This window comes from Parasteatoda tepidariorum, chromosome 2 (genome assembly GCF_982258835.1).
Source record: "Parasteatoda tepidariorum strain Cologne lab strain chromosome 2, Ptep-v5.0, whole genome shotgun sequence".
Lineage (NCBI taxonomy): Eukaryota > Metazoa > Arthropoda > Arachnida > Araneae > Theridiidae > Parasteatoda > Parasteatoda tepidariorum.
Window position 1 is genome coordinate 9,264,247 of NC_141756.1, and position 11,372 is coordinate 9,275,618.

The window sequence follows — 11,372 nt, forward strand, 5'->3', positions numbered from 1 at the left end:
ACCTATTGTGGACATGACTATGTAAACTCTATGATAACAGTTTTACCTTGGTCTGAAGCATTCCTGAAAAATTGAAGGTTTCAATAACTTAGAATATTTTGAACAAAGTTTTTTTCTGTTCAGAAAAGGGGTTAATTATTGTATTTATAGAAAATTTTAATTTCCCTTCAAATAATATTATAATAACTATATATTGCAATTGTTTTAATAAATATATAAATGAAAATGTACAAATGAATTTACAGATATTCTTAAGATGCACCTGAAAAGAAAAATATAAAATAATTACTGCTCAAATCTAAACAAAATTTACTTTTTTTTTGTGTGTGCAATAGTAAATCAGTGAAAAATGAGATAATAATTTTCCATTGTTTCTGCAAAGTGAAGGAAAAAAACAGGGTGGTCACAGAACAGGGAAAAATGGGATAATATTATTAACCAGGAAAAATCAAGAAGATGTCTGAAAATTTAATTAAAATTCCAAATAGTATTTTAATATGAGTTAATTTGATTTTCAGGTACATAAATGTTCTACATTTCCCCCCCCCCCAAAATCTCATAAAATGTCTTAATTCTTTAATTTTAATAACTATTTTGTTATATATTTTCTATGTGGCATAACTGAAAATTAAATACAGTAGAAGATTTATTTAATGTGGTTCTATAAACCATAATTCATTATAAACCATATTTACTTTACAATCTCTAAAACTAACCACGATTGATAAATTTGTTGATTTTTAGTTCTAATGCTCTTGGTAATTTTTTTTCCTGTGTATAATAGATACTTGAGTGCATATTTGTGAGTTTTGAACTGTTTAAAATTAAAAAATAATTTTAAGGCATTTATATTGATCTGCTCTAGATATGTTTATTACTATGTTTAGGTAAGTATGCAAAATCATTTATATGATGCAAAGCCACACATTTCAAAGTTAACATCATAAAGATTTTCTACTATAATTTAAATTTATACCCCCAATTGCTAAAATCCAAAAAATTTGATGAAGTCAGGAAATGTTGGTAGATTTCTAATTTAGTGATTGTGTTCACACGGAAAAGTTTCTTATAAAGTTAACAGAGTTGGAACACTTTTATTTTTAATCGGGTAAACACTACTTATATTTGAAGTTAAAGATGGTTTTATAATTTTCATATTCAGTATTTTTTGTATTTTATATCGTTAGGTTTATTGACAAAGTGCATATTTTGAAGTATGTATTACAAAAGGTATTTTATACCTCTATAGTTTTGATTTTTACATTTTGATACATTATGAATATTGTTTTTTTCTATTATAATTATTTTAATAGAGATTTAATAATAAGAAAAATAGCCAATAAATGTTTTAATTATGTATTTTTAACATTCTTAATTCTTTTAATGCAGAATATAAAAAAGAAAAAGCACCTTTAAGGATGGATGTGCTACAAAAGAATTTTGGTTTGTTACATTTATGTCCTTATTGTCCCTACTCCACTAATATCACAACTAATTTGAAAAATCACATAAGGAAGCACACTGGAGAAAGACCATTTGTCTGTGAAACTTGCAAGAAAGGATTTACTACAAAACAGTCATTGCAGCACCATCAGTATTTGCATTCCACTCAAAAGCTGATAATGTGCAAAATCTGCAACAAATGCTTTCGTTCTGATGGACTTCTTCATAGCCATATGCTGACTCATAAGTAATAAATTGTTAAGCACAACCAAAATATTTGCAAGAAAGGATTTACTGCCAAACAATCATTGCAGCACCATTAGTATTTGCATTCCACTCAAAAGCTGATAATTTGCAAAATCTGTAACAAATGCTTTCATTCTGATGGACTTCTTCATAGCCATATGCTGACTCATGAGTAATAATTGGTTAGGTACAACCAAAAAATGCACATTGTTACCAAAATAGAAAGAATAAAGAAACACCTGAAAATTTTATCTATGAATTTCTACAAAAATAATTTCCTATTTTTTTTAGTGTCATTTCAAATTTTAAGTGTTAAAAAAAATTTCATACTTGAATGTTTTCTTGAATTTAAATATCTATTTATTTTATTTGTTTTCGTATCTGGTATATGGAGTGTTAAAAGCATGAAGAAGAAAAAAGAAACAATGTGAATAAAGCAAGAAAGAAAATACGTAAAATGACATACTACAGTTTCAGTTTTTTGAACAGAACCTTCCTCAGTGTCTAAACATCAAATGAAGGTAGTGAAATAAAGAAAATAACACATGTAAAGTGATTTAACCAATAGGGACAAAGGAGCAAGTTTGAACAAAGAAATAACTAAGGATAGATAAGAAACAGATGTGCGGGTATTTAGTGGGAACCCCAGGTAAATTAAAATACAGTACCTAATATTGGAAAGCGGCAGGATACTGGAAAGATCATTAACTAAATTATTAGAATTTTTCAAAATAATTCCCAAAAATTGAGTTCAAAAGGTGAAGAGCAGTGTTGAATGATTTCTGTTAAACTGAAAATTAAAATTTTTTTGAGGCTTAAGTTTCTTGTTAAACTGGTATGTCAGTTTATGTATTTTTTGTTGTTAATTTACGTCGCACTAGAGCTGCACAATGGGCTATTGGCGACGGTCTGGGAAACATCCCGGAGGATGATCCGAAGACATGCCATCACAATTTTGATCCGATCTCATGCCATCACAATTTCGAGCACTTTACGGTAGCACAGTATAACGAGGACCAATACCGCACACCCTCGGTCTCTACGCAGACTGATCCAAGTGGTCACCCACCCACACACTGACCGTGATGCTTGACTTCGGTGATCTGCTGGGAACCGTGTCTTAACGATCAGTCCACTGCGGGACCTCAAACTGTTATGTATTTGCAAACCAGATGACTGAGCATTTAGCATGCCTGACTGTGAAGCCAATGGCTGCTGGTTCGAATACCGGTCAGGGCATGGATGTTTCTCTGTATATTGTGTGTGAATGTGCCCCACTCTGAGGCTATATGTGGCAGTGTATCATGGGTTATGTTGCTTGCCACTGTGACTTTAGTCACAAGATGCTCATTGGGCAATGCAAAATGTGCGACACTTCTGGCACCTTCCACAGCAAGAACGATAAGTTCTGTGCCTGCTGTTAAAAATAGAGTTTATTATTTTCTTTTGCGCTTTATTCGCATTGTTTTTCGTTTCAGTCTATTTAGTACAAAGTTAACCCTATTTTTTATTATGTATGGGATATTTTTTTTAAATACTTTAATTGCATGTTTGATGTATGTGCTATTTTTTATTTTTGTTTACTGTTGGGTGTATTATACTTTTCATTTTTATTATTTATATAAAGTTATTTATGCTCTTTAATTCATGTTTACTTTTTAAAAAATTGTCAAATTAATGGAATTTGTCTATTAAAAACATTTAATAGATATAAATAAAAAAAAATAATGTGCAGTTAGTTTTTAAAGAAATACAGTAAGATTCCAGTAATTTGAGTTAATCTGCACTGGCACCAACTTAGAATTTTAAAAAATAAGATTACGCAATTTTTTTATTATTATGAAAGGGAAAATATGTTAAACCTAACTTGTTGAGGAACAGTTAAATTAGTGAAAAAAATATTTCTGTTTGCATTTTTAAACCTAACTTAACTGCTGCTTTTGGACATGAAAAAATTAAATATTTTTTACTCTCCTTAATAAGGTAGTATTCAACTTACTGCAGCTCGATTTATTGGGACTTTGCTGTATTATGAATCTACAATAATCTTTTAACTTGTTGAAATATGAAAAGGCTTTATTTAAATTGTGGGTTAATTTTCTCATTATTTCATCAAATATTTTTTAATTCATTTCTTTTTAGTTCTCTTTGGTTGTTAATTCAAATTTAGTTATTTTCAAAAGGTTGTGGTCTTAAATTTATCAAAAATATGGTGATATAGTTAAACGTTCATTATCTGCAACATTGTTGTAAAAACCTTTTTTGCTATAACTTTTTAAACTTTACTTGTAATGTACTATTTCTGTAATCTAAAATTTTAGTCATCCTATTTGGACAATTTTTATTCTTAGCTATATATACTTATGTCTATGCTTTTACAGATTGAGACAAGACTTTTGTTTCAGTCCCATCTATGATTGAACAAATTGTATTTAACTTTATTTAATTATTGAAAAAAACTGAAAAGTTTCCCTCTTAACATGTTTCTGACATGTTCTTTGAGCATGTTTCTTACAATAATTTTTTTTTAATTTGCAGATAATAAATTTGTTTTTAAATACTGTTTTGTATGCCTTGTTCACATTGTACAGTTTACTCTATAAAATCCCCTTCCCTACATCCCATCTTAATTTTTAAATGTAAAGAAAGAACTACCAATTGCAGTTTTTTCCCTAATTTGTTAATTAAAAATTTAAAATATTATTAATTCTTTTTAAAAGAATATTTTCTTTTGAAATAATTCTCATGTTTGATCATATTTGTATGTTTTTCAATTTGTTCGAAAATGTAAGATATAAACATAATTTTGAATTCATAGCTCTTATTTTAATTAACAGCTGCTTCAAGAGTTAAAATTATTTTATCAAATTGACTAACTGGCAGAATAGGTGATATTTCTTACTTATTTCTTTTTATTTAATATTAATAATCCCTTTTTATTAAATTATAATTTCTCTGGAAAGTATCTATTAGTGAGGTCATGAGTGTAGAAATAATTCAATTAAGTCAAAATTATTATTTTTTTAAATTTTATTGATATAAGGATCTTAATTCATTATTTTTGTCTACAATATATATATATATATATATATATATATATATATATATATATATATATATATATATATATATATATATATATTACTCCATCAATTTTTATAACTAATATGATCTTATTTCTTACTTTATTAATAATATTTATGCCTCTTTATGCTTTATCAGTATTCCATTGCTGATTTCTGTTGTTAGTATTATTTATACAAATTCTCCTTTGGTTATAGTTTGCAATTATTCATAAGTGCAATTTTGTTATGATTGTACCGAAAACTTTTTTTAAAAGTTGCATAACTAATAAAATATTCAATTGAATATGTTCTTTCTTTTCTTATCTATCTTTATTTATTAAAAAACATATCTCTGCTCTTTATTAAAATAGCAATATTCAGGATTTAGTAATAATAAAGGTAGCAACATTCAGAACTCTTTTTGACTCTTAAAGTTTAAACAACTCAACACTCTTGATTAATTGTATTATTAAGAGAAATCTTTTCCTCTGTCTGTTAATGCTTATTATTGTATGCTGTTACACAAATAATTACTAACTTTTCAAAATTGTTTAATTTTCCATTTGCTTAATTTCAAGTTAAGAAAATTAAAGTAAGGAACTTGCTTACTATAGAACTTGCTTTCTACAATTTAATAGTGGAAAATTATTCTTTTTGTTTATATAATTATAGTTTTTCTTTTTATGGGTATGATTTATTTATGCTGCTATGCTACTGTTAAGTAAATTTTTATTAAATTATTTTTATTTCAATCATTCCTTAGAGCTTCGTGAAAAAGTCTTACTGAGGAAATAACTTATAGTTATCTACTCAGATTTCAGAGAAAATACCTTATTTTTGTTCCTTGTCGTACTAATACATCTAATAAAGTTGTTAATTTAAGGTGACATAGTTTTTTTTTAAATAATTCTAGCAAAATCATATTGTTTTAAAAAGTAATTTTTAGTTTTAAAAAAAAAGGGAAAAGAAGATTTGAAACCAATGTACTAGTGTAAATAATGGTTTTACTCTAAAGTAATAAAATTAACAAATATATTTTTCCCATAATTAGAGAATATTAACCTCATTAAGCCGTTGTCAGCCCCAGAGCCCCTACACGTATGCTTAGATGCCATAGGGCAAATAGTTACCTTTTTGAACTGCTGTATATTAGTTGACTAAAAATATTCCACTCAATTAATTTAAGTTCAACGATTATTTTTGAACTATAAATTTGAGCAGTGACTTCAAATTTGATATTGATCTAAGTATGACTATACTTTGTCTGTGTAGCATAGTACTTAGTATGTGTTGCATATATAAGGATAATACATAAACATTCAGTGTAGACACATCTTTCTTGTCTTCAAGATTTTTTCTAATTACATTTATTATAATTTATTAATTATAATGCTTAAATGCATGAAGAAAAGTTATTACTTTACTTTAAATGTAACATAGAACTTTTTACTATGAGGTAAAAGGGGTTGTATAAAATTAAATCAATTATGTATTTCACATTTAGCGCATCAACCTGATAGTATCTTTTTTTTATTGTTTGAATTTCCTATTTGTTCTAATTCAGAAATTGTGTGATTGCATCTACCTTTACTCTTTTTACCTACATGTTTTATAAAACAAAAACATCTTTTCAGGATTTGAAGACATTTACTTAAGCGATGAAACTTTTGGAATTATATCTTCAGTGAAAGTAGCCTCTCAAATGAAAGCATCCGGTGGAATGTTTCGTTGTCCACAGTGTCGTTACACAACTAACTACTCTCACAACTTTAAAAACCACCTAAGGACACATACAGGTGAAAAGCCTTATGTGTGTAGTAAGTGTGACAAAGCTTTTAAGTCGAGGCAAGCCATCAACTATCACCACAAAAAACATCATTCTAACCTGAATTAGTTTAAATCCGGTATGCAGATAGTCTATTTTTAGCTTTCAAGATTCATTGTGGTGTAATGACTTTTGTGATTTCAGTAGTGATTTTTATCTGTATTGTTTTGTAAATTTATATATAGCTATAGTTAATAAATTGTCTCAAGATGTTACATTTAATCTTATGTTTCATTATTTGATTTTATGTTGCTATAAAAAATATTCTATTGCCTTTTTAATCTGTATTATGTTTGCTTTTTAAATTGTTCATGTGGTATAATTAATATTCATAAAAATAGTTCAAATTCCGGTCTATGTGGGCGATATTCGTATCATCGTAAGAACTGATCTCACGTTAAAAAAAAGTTTTTCTTTCTGTGGACCCGACTTCTAATCGCATTATATTTATAAACACTGAAAAAAAACGAATACATGCCTTTATTAAGTAATGAAATCTTTCCTAAATCTGGAAATAAGTTTATACCAATTACAGCTTTATACTTATTTACAGCTTCACTTACCTTGGCTTTATAGCAAATGCTATTAATAGTATTGTAAAAAATGTTAATAGTTTCATATAATGTTTGCATATAAGCCTTTTACAGATTAAAATGACTTATTAAATGCTCACTATCACTATGCAAAGTTTTGAGCAGAAAATTCAATTGGCCGTTCTTTTGAGATAGAAATCAACAATGTTTGTAAAGGAAGATTTAATTTCAAGATATATAAATGCAGAGAGTCTGATATTATAAAATATATAAAAATTAACCTAATGTACTGGCGAGGGGCTCACATAATTAGAATGGATGATGATTTCATATTAAAAAATGCTTCTTCAATAGCCATTGGTAAGCTTACCCTGGGCTGTCTGGTCAACTACAATGAAAATGTTTTGTTGACAACTTTTCTGCATTAAACTTTAAGTTCCAAAGGTTGATCAACATTCGGCAAACTTTCAATTGAAGCATCCAGGCTTCTATCACACAAAAGCTTTCTGCATACCTAAATTGATAAAACATTAACTTATTTATTATTATTGTTATTTTTATTTTATCGTTTTGTAAGTTGATATTAAAATACCCGATCTTGCAGTTTCAAATGGCCGCATATTCCTTTCTATTAAACTGAACAATTGCAATTTCTTTTAAAAGAAAATGGTATTTTTCTGTATCATAACATTTAAAAATTATTAATATTTTTATTGCATTTAAATTTATCATATTTTATATAAAGTAGCTGTATTATGCCAAAGACAACTTTTGGAAATAATAAATATTATACAGGCTAGATACTATATAAAACCTTTTGCCATTTCTTTTTTTTAAATAATTTTTGAAGAAAATTATTTGCTTAACGCTTAACTACCTTGATTGAAAACAGGACCATTTGAGCTGCCTGCGCCAGAAATTTGTCGTGAATTGAGCAAGTTGCCTGTATCAGCTCTCGTCCTTTATGTGTCTGGGAAATGATTGACATGACTCTGTTACAATAATGATTCACATGACTTTATTGTAATTCTTTTTAATTGAAGTTGCTCTATCTGTGTTATCTAAATCTTTTGATTTTTTTTGTGGGAGTGTGTTAATTGCTTCTAAGAAGTATGTTGTCAGTCAAACAAGTTTTATTATTTTTTGCTATTTGAATACTTTTGATTTTTAACTTTGTAAATTTCCACCATAAAGTTTTATTTTATCATGTTCTTATGTTTTTATAAACTAATAGAATTTTTTACAGGATTTCAAGATTTCCCCTCCTTTGGAAAATGTTTCAATGTTAAATCTTCGGCAAAATTTGTGACTCAATTAAAAGTACCCATTGGATCAGTTCACTGTCCGTACTGTTCTTACACAACAAATTCAAACTACAATCTGAAAAGTCACTTGCGGACACACACTGGAGAAAAGCCGTACGTGTGTCACGAGTGTGGAAAAGCTTTTAAATCAAAACAAGCTCTTAACTATCACAAGAAACTCCATGCAATGGAGAAAAGCATGTTTTAACGAACGCTTGTTTGCAGATACAAGGATATTGTCTACATAAAGGTTGTAAATTTCTTTATGTTGTAATGCTTTTTGGCACTTTTTTTTTTTCTCAACCAGTGCTTTTTATTTATGTAGGTATTAAAATAGATGAAAGTCTAGGGATAGTATTATAGCTGTTACATTTCATTATTTGTATTTTATAAAGAATAACTGTTAGGTTTTATTTTTACACTTAACTTATCTCATATAGTTTAAGTAACTAATATTTTAGTTGGCTTACTTGTAAAATAAAGTATAATAAATCAACTAGCCATATTTGGCATCCAGCTTGGTCACCTTTCAAAATCATCTTGTACAACATATAAAACTTTGATGGCAACCAAGCTGAATGCACAGAATAACTTAATATATTTAATATTCTTTAAATATTCTAATTCTTCAACCCCTTCTCTTGTCCTAGCACCTTAATTTAAGCAATATTTAAACTTTTTTTTGTCCATCTAGCTGTTGTGTGCTACTTTCTACTTGTAGATGAACTATGATTTCAATTTTAACTATTTTTGAGAGATGTCTGTGACATTGTCAAGGTTCTTTATAAATTGAATTTCAGTAATAATTGAAAATATATGTATGACTAAGAGCCTACATTTTCATAAGAATTTATATGAGAGCAAGTTTGAGACTTTCAGTATATTAGGAAGAAGAAGTATTATAAATTTTTCCACTTCTGTTGTGAGATAAGATATAAAAATTCATCCCCATGCTCCATTTTGTACTGAACTACTTCCTCACACACCTCTCATGCCACAACTTTATTATTGTTTAATGTAATTTAATGCTTGCGAAAGATGCAAAACTATAAAGGAATTGTAGTAGTACATATAAACAATAATTTTATGAGACAAAAACCAAAAATAAAAAGAACATTGGAAATCAGTATTTTGAGTATCCACCACACTAAACAATGAGAACCTGCGCCCGTTATGGCATTGAATCAAATAAGTTCTGAATGTAATCTTGGGAAATATCATTCCATTTGGCTCCGACTTGATGCCAAAGTTCAGTTTTACTGTGTGTTTCACCAGTTATATGATTAAGTTGCCAACAAATGACATTCCAGGGAGAATAGGGAAAACCTGGAATTGTCAGGAAATTTTATTATAACTCCAAAAATCAGGGAATAGTCAGAGAAAGTTGCAATTTTTTTACAAAAACCTGGAATATTCCTATATCATACTTGGAAAATAACCCGTCTTAAAATTGTCAGTAACAGTTATCAGTTATTGAGATTCGAGTTAAGTAATTCTTGCATATATTACAATTATTTGTTGTAAAAATTTCACATTGTCAAACTGAAACGGTCCCATTCTCATTTAATAATATTTTTTACACATAAAATCTAATATTTCTCATAACAAATAAAAGAATCAAAGTTTTCTGATGAAAATTTGGTTTCAATTTTCATTGAAATTTACCTTGGTATACCTGCAAAAGTCAGGGAATTTTTTTCATCACAAATCGAATATGAACCCTACATGCTCAATAAGCCATGATGTTGCAATTTTCACAAACATTATGTATGCTATTGCTCAAAAAACACAGCTCTGTCACCAATAATTAATGTAACAGCATTGTTTATGTTTAAAATTTCTGCAGCTATTTTAGAATGGATTGAAAATAAATATAAATAATTTCTTCGTAACTGAGCTTTAATTTCTACATGGATACAAAATCATTCTAAGTAAATACTTAACGTATAACTAACTTTTCAAGACTTCTTAAATTGTTACTTAGGACAACCTGACAAAATGAAAAATAATTATAGTTATGCCAATAAATAGAGAACAACTGGAGTTTATGATGCCATGTAAGAAAAATATGTATATAGATATTAAAAATCAATAATTTCGATACTCTTCCCTAAACATTTCTTTCAAGTTTTATTTGTATTTTTCTTAATATCTATATAGTGTACAATTATATTATCACTCTTTAACTTTGTTCACTCTTTAATTCAGGGACAAAAAAAATATATAGTTTTTGTAAGTATAATTGAATGAACTATTTGGAATTCTAGTGGAAAGGAAATAATGTTTTTGCAATTTGATACAAGTAGAAAACAGTTGAAGAGTTAAATTGACCTTTTAAGAAAATTATGGTTTGTTTCATAATTGATAATATGTTATATGTTTAAAATTGTTTATGCAATAAAATGCGCATTTATCAAAAGCATTAAATGATACCAGAGTTTTATATTTTCATAACTATATTATATTAGTGATAGATAGAAGGATTTTTTTCTTTTCCCAATTTTATGCTTCTTTCAGTTATAAATGCTTAATGTGTGAACCTTATGTAACATGCCAAACATATGATCTTTAATAAAGTGAGTCTTTATTTCCCTAGTTTTTTTTACTGTCAGCAATTTTTAATGATTAACTGTTATGTAAATTGTTTCTGGTAATATTAGCTGATATATACACTACAAAGAGCTTCAATTAACTTAAGTATATATAATCACTGCATCAAAAATACATTAAAACTTAGAAAGGTTGGGAAATGTTTACAGATTAGTTGTTACCTATGTTAATGCTAGTTCGCATATCCAACATTTGTTATTGAAAAAGAAATTGTATTATTTATTTCATTATATGTATTATTCTGAAAAGTTAAAAATTTTAAAATTTAAGTGATTACTTTTACTAACGTTGTATTTTGTTTAAAATTATACATGAAGTATTCTTAATTTTATCTGTTGTTAAAATG